This window comes from Muntiacus reevesi, chromosome 4, assembly GCF_963930625.1.
Source record: "Muntiacus reevesi chromosome 4, mMunRee1.1, whole genome shotgun sequence".
Classification (NCBI taxonomy): Eukaryota; Metazoa; Chordata; class Mammalia; order Artiodactyla; family Cervidae; genus Muntiacus; species Muntiacus reevesi.
The window spans coordinates 102,705,721-102,720,983 of record NC_089252.1 but is presented as its reverse complement, the minus strand read 5'-3'; the positions used below and the strand labels follow the sequence as shown (position 1 = coordinate 102,720,983).

The 15,263-nt window shown below is 42.6% G+C and overlaps 1 long non-coding RNA gene across 1 annotated transcript; it reads right to left on the bottom strand.

Annotated features, from left to right (window-relative positions):
• Positions 1 to 6,949: 6,949 nt before the first annotated feature.
• On the bottom strand, positions 6,950 to 14,649 carry LOC136167374 (uncharacterized). Its single transcript, XR_010663092.1, has 3 exons — positions 14,547 to 14,649; positions 12,494 to 12,637; positions 6,950 to 7,073 (listed from the first exon to the last, which is right to left on the bottom strand). It is a non-coding gene; the product is annotated as an uncharacterized lncRNA (long non-coding RNA).
• Positions 14,650 to 15,263: the final 614 nt, after the last annotated feature.

Genomic DNA, 15,263 nt, shown 5'->3' with positions numbered 1-15,263 from the left:
GTTTCTTAACTTCTCTAAGTGTTAATTTCCTCATTTTGAGAAATAATACTTGGATCATGGAAGTACTGCCAAGATTAAAAGAGATAATTCTTGATTAGCACAATGTCTGACACATAGAAGTTACCCAAAATGGGTTTTTGAACTTCTGGCCCAATAGTTATCTGCCATTTTGATAAACCGTCTCTTCAGTTTCAGGAAGAGACTAGAAATCCAAGAGTTATTCTTTCCCATCTTCTATCTGATTAACACCTCCCATGATTTCACGTTCATCATTTAACCACAAGAAACATGAAAAGGAAATGGAATTTTGCACCCAACACAATTTTTTGCTTACAAGTGGACGGAGCCCACGAGGGAAATTAAACAAGCTCCCAAATATCAGTCAGCTCTTCCAAGGCAGACAGATCACCATCATACCCTCCTGACCAGGAGAATCAGAGGTCTGTGGGTTTAATTGTACACAAACCTTAATTCTTACCCAATCTTTCTCTTTGGCTACAAATATACCATCTTGGCATCACTAAGGCATATGATGAGGACTAAAATGTATTTAGCCTTTTTCTGTTCCACAGTGCACCATGGAATCATGAAAATCCACTGAGGCATATCCTTTGCTAGGTCCATTGTATTTTCTTTGGTTTATCTTTACTGGTTTGCCAAAATACAGTGAATTTTGTTGAACACTATGACCAACAATGCCTCTAAGCAAACCAAAGGAATACACTAGCAACTCTGGTGCACTTTTCTACATAAGACTGGGGAGTTCAATTTCTGTCTATTACTTTTGCAGAGAATACTTTTCTTAATATATATGTATTTTAAAGCTGAACAAACAAAAGTTGACAACAGTTATGTTAAAAAGGGAAGCTCTCTTCTCCAAAACCAATAAGTGACAAAATCCCAAGTTACATCTTGATCTTTATCATTATCCACAAAGCTTTTTTCCAAAATTCCCCATGTCCATAGCCTGTATCTTCTTTCTTATCCCTCACAACTATAAAGAGTTGGTCACCTTAAGTCCACAGCATCTGACTGAGTACACACCATCTATATTGGGCATTTTTAATAGTGTCTATCTTTGCCTCAATTACATTATGTTTATGAGGCTCATATTTCTCACCTTATTACTGTCTATTTTTGCATTTCCACTTACTTTTATAAAATAATGGGAAGATTAAAGTAACACTCAAATGATTACACTCTGCTATGCAAACATGGTGATGTTGTTGAAATATTGGGTTGACCAAGGGTTTTTACCTGAACAAACTTTTTGATCAACTCTATAAAATGATTTTTTAGCAGGTAAGACCATGATATAGTAGCTCAAATGTTGATTTACAAGCTGAAGCACAGAAGTCAAGATTAATATATGAAAGGCAGTTTATTATGCTACCATCTAGAGTACAAAAATCATACCGAAGTAAAGTCATAGGCCGCAGAGATATATGGTACACCGAAAACAATTTCAGCACATAATTCTCAGTCTTGTACATCTCACAGAATAATTAAACCATTTTCACTCATGAGCTTTCTCACACCACTTTTGGAAGCCGTACACTGAGTTACTTCAACTATTTCTCTTGATTGGTCTAACAAATTCTGTTTAATTGCACCCATTAACTGCAAACATTTTACAATAAGATCTATACTCTGTGCTCTGCTCAAAACTCACTGAAAAGAACCTGGTCTCACACAACATCCACAGAGATGCTCAAAAACAACAAGCAGTAAGGAATCCCACTATGGATCTTTTATCAGGAGCATCTTCACCTGGAAAATGGTCTTTTAAAGTCATTAAGGCTGCAGAAAGTGTGTTTGGTCAATTAAATCAGAATGGACACCGCTAGGATTCCCAGGACCATATTCATAATCTTTTCATTGTTTTCCAGGTCATCCTGCTAATACCCAGTGTCAAATTCCATACTCCCACCAATACCAGAGAAGCAGGTAGTTATTGCCACGGAAGCGGATGAAAGAAGAATAAAGAGAATTCAGCATCTCTGATTGTGTCAGTCCCCTACTGAAACCCTTTGATGGTTAAGCTTGAACTTTATCTCCTTTAGTAGATCACAGTGTCTTCATACTTGTTACTCTTCCTGGCCTCTCTCACCAGCCGCCATCCCAAGCCAAGCTAATTTCCAGCTCCACAGGTCTACTTTAATATCCCCAAGCCCCCAAACTTCCATTCTCTTGTTTATCTTTGGATCTGGACTCTTCCCTCTGTTACTGTACCATCAAAACCCAAGTCCACACCAGTTAATTCCATTTACTGTTCTATCTCACCTCAGGTGTTAACCTTCTTCTAGACGCCTCCCTCCATCATTCATCCATGAATCTCCTCAGTTCTCCTGGAGGAAGACAGCCTGGGTATTCCCCCATAAGAGCTCCCACTCCAGTAGCCTGCTTACTTGCTTAGTGTTCCACTAAAGGCTATAATCCTTGAGCCCCTCAAAATCACCTGCTCTGTACGGCTGCATCCCCCGTGCCAGCAGAGAGCTGGCAAGAAGCAAGGCCACACAGATAGAGTGAATATATAATATAATGGCTTAACTCGTAATAAAGTCCACCATGAAAGCATATCGGCCATTTTTGCTTTCCAGGATAAAATCATTAATAAAATCACAGTTACTTAGTTGATCCTTTGCATAAAAATCTGCTGTAAAAAAAAAAAAAATTCTAGACCTGGAGAAGGGCCAGATGATTCTGATATATATCAAGAAACAGAAAAATAAGTAGAAAGCTAGTGGTAAAGCCAGGAATAGAATTTAGGTCTCTTGACTCACAGGTCAGGGCTTACATCTCTATATCCAAAAGAGCCTCTGAAGTTATTCTAAGTAACTATTCATATTGCTGATTTTAAGGATGCCCTGTCAATGTATTCAAAGTCTGTGTATGAAGATAGTTCTTTCTCAGAATTAACAAGAAAGGAAAGAATTTTCTTTACGTACCCCTACTAACTGCTCCATGCTTGCGAGCCTGATGAACAGCAGCTACCGAAACTTGGGGGCTTTTGTATTCACCCAACATCTAACAGGGTCTATTTCAATGAGCTTCTAAGAAGGCCAAGCTTTCACCACATTTGCTACCCAACCTCCTGCATCCCCCCATGGAGAAGTTTCAGACACAGGATGGCTAGAAAATCAAAATAGGGTGGGGGAGAGTGTAGAGGGAATTTGGGAATTTCACCCAAAAGGGTAAAATTCAAAATTCAAAAAACAAACATCAGGAGGAAAGAAAACACATCTAAAGCCCTCTGCTGAGAGCTAAACATGGGAAGGATCAACAGCACTGTTCCACTAGGATCCTGCCCTTTTAACCAGAGCCTTGCTTCTCCAGGGATGGCAGTTGGCTTGGAGCCAGCTGGCAGGAAGGCAGAATGGCTAATGTGCCTTAAAACAGGAACAAGAAAGCCATCGTGGTAGGAGTTTGGCATATACACCAGTTTGACCAAAAATATAACTAGATATCAGACCAATCTCAAATCTTGCAGAACCACTCAGCCTTCCACCTTCAGAGTGTTATTCTCCACCCTTAGAGCAGCCCCCAGACTCCAAATCACCCTGGGGCCCTACTTTCAGTCACCCTGGGCCCACAGAGGATGTACTTCCCATCCTTCACACTCACCTTGTTTTAGAGAAATCTGCTACATAGAACTAGTAACTACTGAGCACAAGTTGGTATAATTCCTTACATAAAACCCTGCCCTTTCTTGCTATAATTAGCCATACTGTTTTAAGGGAAAGCCTCTCACAGTTTGCAGAAGGATCTGAGTATATTCTTAAAGAACACACTGCTCAATTCCCATTCAAGCTCTTGTCTTCTGAGCCACTAAGAAGTTGCCTTGAATTAATAGTGTGTTCTTAATACACTTACAGGGGAAGGCACTTTGCTGCCTGTGATTCATTCATATTCTGAAATCACAGAATGACAACTACCTTTAGGGGTGGAAAGCTGCAAGGCAGGAAGAAAGATGGAATGTTATTAGACTCCCATGCATACACAGATGTGCGTGCACACACTGCACATACACAGGAGAAGAGAGCAAAATATAGAATCCGAAGAAAACACAGCCAAGTAAAACTGCTGGTATAAAGCATCTATAAACATTGCCACTGGCCTTTCATCTATAGGTATACTTAGCCCAGAGAAAGCTGGGATAAGGCATCAATGAACATTGCCACTGGCCTTCCATCTATAGGTGTACTTAGCCCAGAGAAAGCTGGGATAAGGCACATATGAACATTGCCAGTGACCTTCCATCTATAGGTGTACCTACCCCAGAGAGAGCTGCTGGTATAAGGTATCTATCAATGTTGCCACTGGCCTCCCATCTACAGGTGTACCTACCCCAGAGAGAGCTTCTGGTATAAGGCATCTATGAATGTTGCCACTGGACTTCCATCGACAGGTGTACCTACCCCAGATATACTTAGCAACCCAACCCATCCTCCCCATCTGCTGGAGCTGCAATCTCACCATTAACTTCCAGGAAAAAGTCATCACTTAGTTTCTTCCTAAAAGTGCTGGCTGCCTTTCTTTTCTTCTCTCTCTCTCTCTCTTTTAATTTTGTTGAGTGCCCACTAGATGCCAGCAACTACAGATTTCCTGGAACTTCAAAGCAACACATCTGAAAAATGAAAGTGGAGAAGGGATGTGCAAGATGTTAAAAGCAGAACTTGAGGCACCATCCTGGGAAACAGGGCCAGTCAAGTGCTAAGGAAATCCAGCTAGAGCAGAAGTTGAACTGGCCCAAGAGAGGGGTGACCAATTACACCAGCAATTAAGTCAGTGAGAGAGCGGCCTCGAATTTCCCCAGTTGAGACAGAGTGAGTAGCGATTCATGCAGAGAACTTGGCCCTAGCCATAAAAAAGAGACAATCTGGCTCTTGCTGGTGCCTTTTGCATTGACATTGGTAGGGCTCAGTGGTTGCTTCTGTTGTTATCATGTGAAAACACTTTCCTACTACACCCAATGATAATTCAACAGCCTGAGAGTCAGGCAGATGTGGGTTCAAGTTCTGGCTTTCCCATGGCATGAACTTTAAGCAAGTTCCTCTGATCATTTATTTAATCAACAAATACTTACTTAGCAACTACAATGTGTCAAAGATTCTTCTAAGCACAGGGGGTTAAAGTGCAAATAAACACTTTGCCTTCCAGTTCAATTCAGTTCAGTTCAGCCGCTCAGTCATGTTCAACTCTTTGTGACCCCATGAATCGCAGCATGCCAGGCCTCCCTGTCCATCACCAACTCCCAGAGTTTACTCAGACTCATGTCTATCGAGTCGTTGATGCCATCCAGCCATCTCATCCTCTGTCGTCCCCTTCTCCTCCTGCCCCAATCCCTCCCAGCATCAGGGTCTTTTCCAATGAGTCAACTCTTTGCATGAGGTGGCCAAAGTATTGGAGTTTCAGCTTCAGTGTCAGTCCTTCCAATGAACACCCTGGACTGATCTCCTTCAGGATGGACTGGTTGGATCGCCTTGCAGTCCAAGGGACTCTCAAGAGTCTTCTCCAACACCACAGTGCAAAAACATCAATTTTTCGGCACTCAGCTTTCTTCACAGTCCAACTCTCACATCCATACATGACCACTGGAAAAACCATAGCCTTGACTAGACTAAAAAGCCTCTTGATGAAAGTGAAAGAGAAGAGTGAAAAAGTTGGCTTAAAGCTCAACATTCAGAAAACTAAGATCATGGCATCTGGTCCCATCACTTCATGGCAAATAGATGGGGAAACAGTGGAAGCAGTGTCAGACTTTATTTTTTGGGCTCCAAAATCACTGCAGATGGTGATTGCAGCCATGAAATTAAAAGACGCTTACTCCTTGGAAGGAAAGTTATGATCAACCTAGATAGCATATTAAAAAGCAGAGACATTATTTTGCCTTCCAAGCAAAAGGCAAAATCTCTTGCCTTCATAGGTTATCAAATTCTTGGAGTCTCAGTTTCCTCACCTATAAAATGGTGATAATATACCTACCATTATAGGTACTATGAGATGAGGAATATAAAGCACCTACCACATAGTAAATGCTCATAACTGGTATCCTTCATAGAACAGAGAAAACTCATTCACAACCCCCAACTACAGTGTAAGTTCCAAGTAAGGAACTATCTATGGTTCATCCATATACCTTCAGTACCTATCACATAGTAGATGCTCAATAAATATTTCACAAATCAATGAATGAGCCCTCAATCCACAGTAGCCATTATTATGGTAATCGAAAATAATCATTCTTCCCCGAGACCCTGAGGTTCTATTACCTTAAAAAGCAATAGGGCATTAAATTAAATGTTGTGTTTTTTTTTTAAATAAGGTGTGCTACACAATATTTATTTGGACTTTTTTTTCTAACATGACGGCAAACATAGTTAAGTATTCCAATTCATGGGAATTCCCTGGTGGCTCAGGGGTAAAGAATTTACCTACAATGCAGGAGACACAGGTTCGATATCTGGGTTGGGAACATCCCCTGGAGAAGGAAATGGCAACCCACTGCAGTATTCTTGCCTGGGAAATCCCATGGACAGAAAAGCCTGGCGGCCTACAGTCCATGGGATTACAAAAGAGTCAGACACAACTTAGCGACCAAACAACAGTAAAACTGTTTTTAAAATTTACTAAACAAATTGTAAAACCAATGAGTACAGAGACCTACCCAGACAGTAAATGTACATGATGCTTTCTATTCTTCTAAGCACAAAGTAAGGACAAGCTGGCCAGGCCTCAGGTTGATCCAGAAGATACTTCAAAAGCAACTTAAATAAAGTTTAGCATATAAACTAAAGATGCTAAAGATTGCTAAAAAATGATCTATTAGTAAAGATAAGTTTTTTTTAAAATGCTGCATAAACAATCACAAAATCTCAATAACTTAAAACAACAAAGGTTTATTTCACTATAACATATAATCACATTATATGTCCAATGCCAACTGACTGGAAGATTTGTTCATTTAGTGACTTAGGGACTGTGGCACATGGAGGCTCCATCTCAACAGGTGTTTCCATGATCATCACAGCAGAAGAGAGTATTGGATGGTCTCACACTGGAAATTAAGTGTTCTAGAAATAGAGGTAACACAAGTCACTTTCAACGTATACCTGGAGAAAAAGTAGCCATGGTGAACATTAACAACCTCTACCCTCAGTTCAGTTCAGTCGCTCAGTTGTGTCCGACTCTTTGCGACCCCATGAACTGCAGCATGCCAGGCCTCCCTGTCCATCACCAATCTCTACCCAGGATGATACTAAAACACAGCAAGCTGTGGAATAACAAAGTGATTTGTTAAAGAGGATGCTCCAATAAAACATCTGGACAGCTCTAAGATTCACATAATCCTGGACCTGAGAGAACATGTAGGGAGCATTTCAGAGCAGTAGCCTCAACATAAAGACATCCCAGACTACATAAACCCAGGCCCTGAATTTTCAGAGCAACTCTGCTTTTTTCTATATTAAACTGAAGGTCCAGATAACTTTTTATTCAGGAAACAAAAGTTTCTACAGCTGAAAAACATTTGAAAACCACTAATGTAAACCAAATCCTTTATTTTATAGATTAAAAAAAGTAGAGAAACAGGGGGAAAGGAGGCCCAGGAAGCTAAATTGACCCTACCCCACCTCTAAGAAAGCACCAAAATGTTTAGCAGATGTGGAAAAAAGTCCACTGACAGAATTCGTTGTGTTCTTGCACCACTCTCTGGCCTTACCCTTCATCTCTGCTACCTTTAACTGGTGCAGTAGAGCCAGACCCAGATCAAAATCATGTCATACAAGGTCATCGAGTGTTCAATAAATGGTACAGACAAGTAGAAGTCCCCATCTATTGCACTAAATAATGATTCACATCCCATTAACAGTTCTCTACGTTACTCATTCCCTACTTCCTGGCAAATGTGAAACTATTAGTAGAAGTTAATACTAACCTTCAGAAGACTTTAGTTTTGTTCTCAGAGGATAGCATGTTAATAGCCAACTATGATTTGTGTTCAGTCGGTTCCAGTTTCTTCTCAAATTCCCAAATCACCTTTGTGTTGAGCTTTGCCTCCAACTTCATTCACACTAAAGCATGGGTGACATCACTTAAGTCTCAGAGGTCCTCCAAACTCCAGTCTCTGTCTTTGTCAAGTCATCTTATACAATGGCCCTTCAGTATCTGCAGGAGATTGACTCCTAGAATGCCCGTGGATACCAAAAACCAAGGATGCTCAAGTCCCTTACAGTCAACCCTCCAGACTCAGAATCTCCGTATGTTGAGAGCCAACTGTATTCTTTCGCTCAGTGATAAAACTCAAACTTTTCAGCTTGGAATCCAGTTTCCTCCCTCAATTTTACTCCAAACTACTTTTCCAACAGTGTCTCTATTGTGGTACTTATCTGCCCAGCCAAAGGCAGTATGATGGCCCTAAAAGTCAAAATGACTCAGTAATGAATCCTAGATCTTGTGCAAATGCCTTAATCTGATTTTCATATTCTCACCCTTGAAATAGGTATGAAAGCGTCTATTTGCAGAGGCTCTTGAGAAGTTATATGTATCAGTGAAGATTATGTTTGACTACAAGTAACAAACAGTGGCTTAAAACTAAGGAGGTTATTTGTTTTAAGTAATAAGAAGTATTGATTTAACAGAGGAAGGCAGTCTAGGCTTATACTATGGCTCAACAATGTCATCAAAACAAACAGCCTTCCAGGTTCCATCTTTGTCATGTTTAATAGATGCTACCCATCTCCTGAGGAACCTGCACACAAGTCAAGAAGCAGCAGTTAGAACCAAAAATGAAAAAAACTGACTGGTTCAAAATTGGGAATACAGTATGACATGGCTGTATACTGTCACCTGCTTATTTAACTTCTACACAGAGTACATCACTCAAAACACCAGGTTGGATGAATCACGAGCTGGAATCAAGATTGCTGGGAGAAAAATCAACAATCTCAGCTCTGCAGATGATACCTCTCTAATGGCAGAAAGTGAAGAGGAACTAAGAGTCTCTTGATGAGGGTGAAAGAGGAGAGTGGAAAAGCTGGTTTAAAATTCAACGTTCAAAAAACTAAGATCATGGTATCAGGTCCCATCACTTCATGGCAAATAGAAGGGGGAAAAGTGGAAGCAGTGACAAATTTTATTTTCCCAGGCTCCAAAATCACTGCAAACAGCGACTGGAGCCGTGAAATTAAAAGATGCTTGCTCCGTGGAAAGAAAGCTATGACAAACCTAGACAGCGTATTAAAAAGCAGAGACATCACTTTGCCAACAAAGGTCTGTGCAGTCAAACCTATGGTTTTTCCAGTAGTCATGTATAAATGTGAGAATTGGACCATAAAGAAGGCTGAGCACCGAACAGATGCTTTCAAATTGTGGTGCGAAAGAAGACTCTTGAGAGTCCCTTGGACAGCAAGGAGATCAAACCAGTCAATCCTCAAGGAAATAAATCCTGAATATTCATTGGAAGGGCTGATGCTAAAGCTGAAGCTGCAATACTTTGGTCACTTGATTTGAAGAGACAACTCAGTCGAAAAGACCCCGATGCTGGGAAAGGCTGAAAGTAAAAGGAGAAGGGGGTGGCAGAGGATGAGATGATTAGACAGCATCACTGACTCAACGAATATGAATTTGAGCAAAGCGCAGGAGATAATGGAGGAAAGAGGAATCAGGTGTGCTGTAGTCCATGGAATTGCAAACAGTCAGAAATGACTTAGCAAGTGAACAACAACAACTTATCTTTGTTAATGAAGTTGGCGGCTGCTCCTCAAGGCATTTTCCCCACAGCAAGAAGCAAAAAGGGGTCAAAGCATCATTATTAAGACCTAAGTTTTGTTGCCATTCACATAAGAGAGTTTGGGAGTGTGAGACAGGCATATTCTCATCTCAAACAAAACTGGAGTTCCTTTAGTGAGAAAGGAGAGAATGAATACTAGATAGGCAATCAGAAAGTAGGTCTACCCCAATATTAAATGATGTATTTACCAATATATCCCAATATTTCCCAATATTAAAAGATATATTTCACATAAAGTACTGAGCAGAGTGCAGAGCACCTAGCACATAGTTAACAGGTCAATAAAAGCTAGGTTATAATTACTATTATTATCATTATTATCATCACCTTATTATTCACCCCTCTAGCCAAATGAAATAACTCATATATGCAGATGTGCACCTTACACTTCCACTATATCCCCTGTTCTATCTCTAACACTATCCTGCTTCAAGGAAGCAGGAAAATACCATTTCATCTACAAAGTGTTTCCTGACACCTACTCCTAATAAGTTCTACGGTAACAGGACTCATATCAGACGAAAACTCCTGAGCTCCTCACTCCATTGAGCACAGTCCCTCAAACACAGTAGGTGTCTGGATCATTTAAGTAATTCACACATATACTCATACCTGCTTTTACAGTCAATCCTCTAGAATCAAACATGGTATATTCCTGAAATGTAAAATATTATGTTTTTATGTCATAAAAATAGGGGTAGGAGTGAGGGGATGAAGACTGCATTCTCCAAGAATGAGAAGAAAAAAATTACAAAATTCTAAAAAAAATAAAAATAAAAATTATTCTTTTTACACATTGTAGGAGTTCAGATTATAGTTCATTAAATATTCTCTCCCCAACTAGGGGCAGAGTCTACTCTTAACCATGGATGTTGGGTTTCACCATCTAACTTGGTATATCCAAAAATATTGTTAATGGAAATGACATTAGCTTTGACTTGGCTCTTGAATACACTGATCTGCTATGAGAAGAGCATGCCCCATGTAGCTGCTATCCTTTCAGCCTGGGTCCCAAACACAGGTGGAACAGTCCAGGATCCAAGCTACAACCTACAGCAGAGTCATCACAGGAGCCCAACCTAGATCAGCCGAAAATAACCGTCAACCAACAGACTCATGAGGGTGAGAATAAATACCTGTTGCTGTAAATCCAGGAGCTTTGTTACACAGCAAAAGGTGACTAATTTTTCTTTTACCATTTGATATAATTTCTTTAAATTTCTTACATTTCTTACATAATCATTCATTTTGCTCCTTTTCTTCTCATAAAAAGGAAGTGATTGAAGCATCTCTGTACACCTAATGATTTCTATCTTTAGATCAACTATTTTAAATTTATGAGACCTACATTATAGTTAATATCAATGATTGTGTTTTACTATCTTTTTTGTTCTACTATCTTTCTAAAACAAGGAAAATCACAATAAAGTATCAAGGAATAATATAAACATCGCTAAAAAACTGTTGGCTGGCAGGTAGATCTCCCATATGACAGCCAACGTGTTAAGCTATTAGCTGATAAAAAGGGGTTATTAAAGGAAGTCCTAGTAAAACAAATTAAAATGGTAATTGTACAAAGTCACTGCTACCAAAATCAAAGACTATCTGTTGAGGTGAATTTGTGGACTCCAATACCATTCATCTAAACTCACTTTTCAGGATACCTGTTTTGGCAAACCATGACCATTGAGTTTCATCAATGGGAAGAAGACACCGAAAGGCTAAAGTCTGTGGCTTTTGTCACATAAAAAAGCAAGAGAGCCATATTGTTTTAATAGGATAATTTTAAACATAACTATATTTAATCACTAATGAAAAAGAATCCCTTTGTAAGTGGAAAAGAAAAAAAAAATTCCTATTCTTTAGAGAAGAAAAAATAAAGTCAGTTGAATAGCAAGAGTATGTATTCAACACAACTCCAGCTAGAACCTTAAGGTATCAAGGAAGATGGAAGAGCGTGCATGTTATTTTGTTTTACTTTCATCATTAAGTTTAGAACCAAATTTCCCTTGGGCCAGAGTTGACATACTGGAAAAATATAACACACAAAGTTACCTAATTTGCTTGATGGTAGAGGAAAGAGCCTTCAAAGTGGCAAGGCAAACAGCACAGTGCAAAGACCATTAATATCACAGTGGACTCTTAATAGAATAAGCCCTATGTAAACTGGAAGAGTACGCTGCATACTGAACCCATGCAGACTGCACAGCCAGAATTTGAATTCAAAGCCATGCCCAAGGTCATGGGGTCTGTATCAGACAAACATGGGCTCAAGTTCTCACTCTCCCACTAAACTGTAGCGATATACTTAATTTATTTTTGTTTCCTCATCTATAATTTGGAGATAATAATAGTCCTACCTACCTCATAAGTGCTTCCCTGGTGGCTCAGACAGTAAAGAATCTGCCCACAATGCAGGAAGATCCCCTGCAGGAGGACATGGCAACCCACTCCAGTATTCTCACCTGGAGAATCCCATGGATAAAGAAGCCTGGCAGACTACAGTACATGGGGTCACAAAGAGTCGGACACAATTGAGTGACTAACACACAAACACACACACACACACACATACACACACACACACACATACACACACACACACCTCATAGGGGCTCTGCAGGATTTAATAAAGAAAATACATGTAAAGTACCCCTAAAGTCCTTGCATATGCAATAATAATGATGATGATAATTGACAAACCTGGCTCCTACATGAGGACTATTCTAATCAGTATACTGTAGCCCACAATCTGTTCATGATATGCTCAATGCAGAGCTTTATGTTCACATTCAGGTACGTCTTCTGTAAGGTGACAGCTCTCCGGATCAATCGGTAATTTTTCCACTAAATTAAGGGAGAAGAGTATTGAAAAATTAGCCATTCACTAATACAGAGTTGAGAAGGATTTGGTCTTCTACCCACAATCCATCCACCCTCGAAAATCTTGCTGGTGAAAGCCATGCTTCCATCACGATCCACACACCACCCTTTCAAACTGTGAAGGCTTTAATTAAAGCAGAGACACAAACCAACAAGATGGCTCATCTTAGAAGCAAATTCACCTTAAAGGCAAACACGTCTACCCTCCAGAAAGCATCTGGCTTGACCCCACTGCCACCTCCAAACTGACATCCAAACTGGAAATGAAGAAGGCAGGTTTCACTTCCAGAAGTTGAGTTACAGCATCAAAACTAAAAGAATTCCTTCTATTCATGGTAATTCAAATAAAGCATGTTTGCCTGCTTCAAAAGTATCTTTATAAAACACCCCAATAGAGCAAAGAGCTAAGTACTGTATATTGAGAAACAATGTGACTTTACAAGGACAAGACTGACCACAGGAGACAGAGTGCCACACCCTTTTCCAGACAGCTCAGGAGCAAAGGGTATCTCTTATAAAGCAGCCTGCAATTCTAGAGAAATCGGTTGACACTTCTAATCCCCAACACACTCTCCCATTTCATCCTTTATATAGATTCATTTCATTTTCATTTCTAAGCCAATGGCCTGAGCATCCCCAACTACTACAACTAAAACGGGGGTGACAAATACGAGTGAAGCATTCTTGCTTCTGAGCCCATTTTTGAAGAGTTTTCTTCCCACTTGTCTGCCTCTCACAGCTGGAACCTCATACCTGGTGTAAACCAATGGTTAAGTAAAACCATTGATTTAAAAAGCCAACCAGGAAACTAACCATGACAAGTGGGAACTGCCCTCCTCTCTCAAGCATTGATTGGCTCTTGAGGTTCCAGCGGTCCCCGTTTTGCCCACATAAGTGGCAGGTGTGGCTGTCAATCACGGAGGGAGCTGACAATTCACCGCTCCGGGAGTAAATTGCCTTTCATCCAGCAAACGCAGGTAACCGCCTAAAATCGATCTGCTCGTAACAGAGGGGACCCTCCCTCTGAGGCAAGGAGAAAAGAGACCCTTAAGTACAAAATTTAAAAGGCAGGGCCGATCCGAGTTTACGAGAGCTGTTTTATTATCCCGCACCAAAGCAGCCCTTAATCTTCACGGTCCTAAGATGATCTTTCAAAGGCTCGGACAGTAATTTAAAAATAAAATGAATAGGTACAACCCTATAAGTATCCCTTTTCTTGTGTAATTCGGAGATGGGAAGGGGGAGAGAAAGCAGGTCGTTCAGTTTAATTTCACAGCGTATTCGTTTTCATGGACCACCACCCCCTACTCCTCGCCAATAAATCCGGCTTCATTTTCCCTGACACGGATTTTTTTTTTTTTTAACACGCTCCCCTCGGAGCCCACCGAAGCAGCCAGGTACCCCACCCCCGGGGCCGGGGCTCCACGTTCCTCTACTTTGTTCTGCCTAGGGATTTCCCGAGACCCTTGCCCCTGCGAACACCCCCACCCTTCAAGGCAAAAGCGGGGAAAGCCAGGCGAAAGAGGGGGAGCAGAAAAGAAAAAAGGCGAGAGCAGTCAGGGTGGCTGCCGGGGAGGGACTGCGGGAGGTGGCCCGGGCCGCCGGGTCGAGCGAGCAGCGCCCGCGCGCCGGAGGAAGCCGTGCACTTGTTCCAATCCGGGGGTTTCTACATCAAGACAAATCCGCCCTTAGGCCGCCCCATCCTTTCCCCCGCCCCAGCAAGCCCAAGTAGAGGCGGGTGGTTCACCCCTCGGCTACCCCCGATAACGCATTGCAGCTCCCCACGAGTGAGGGGGACCCGGCACGAGGGATGCCCCGGAACGGCCGCCCCGAGGGAGCCGGGCGCCCAGCGGCCGCGGCCCCGACGTCTCACCTTTCTGATGCTCGCCCCGGGGCCGTCCCACATGGATTTTTACAACCTCACGTCTCCTTGGCCCCGGGCGACCGGGAGGAGCCGGAGCCGGCGCCAGAGCCGGAGCCCGAGCGTGCAGGAGCGGGAGGAGGAGAAGGAGGAGCGGGGCGGGGAGGGAGCGAGCGAGCGAAGGAGGAAGGGCGCCGCTCGCAGGGCCGAGGCCGGGCGCCGGGCCGGGCGGGGCCGACGGCCGAGGGGGCGGCACCCGCCGCAGTCCCGAGACGCGCGCTCGCGCGGGCGCAGCCAGACCTGCGCTCCGCCGCGCCCCCAGCCCCGCCGCTCCGCGCGCTCGCTCGCTCGCTCTCCGCGGCCCTGACTCACATTCCCAGCATTCCCGAGGAGCCGCCAGGGGGGCCGGGGCTGGGACGCGGGCACCTCCGCGGGGGGCAGCAGAGAGCGCCCGGCCGGGGCAGGGTGCGGGCGCTGGGGGTTTTCAACCGCCTCTGCCCCGGAGGCCACCGTCTCTGAGCTTCTCGTCTCCATCCCAGGTCCCCGATGCCCCTTGCCGGGTACCCCCCTCCGAAAACTGCCGGGCACTCCGGGGAAATAGTTAGGTGGCTCCAGCGACAGGGATGACACTTGGTGGAGGGGATGCAACTCTCAACTATCTTTCAAGTTAAGCTTTAGAGTGGGAGTCGAGGTTTCCTTACCCTGGCGCCCTCCCATTAGCTTAATTTT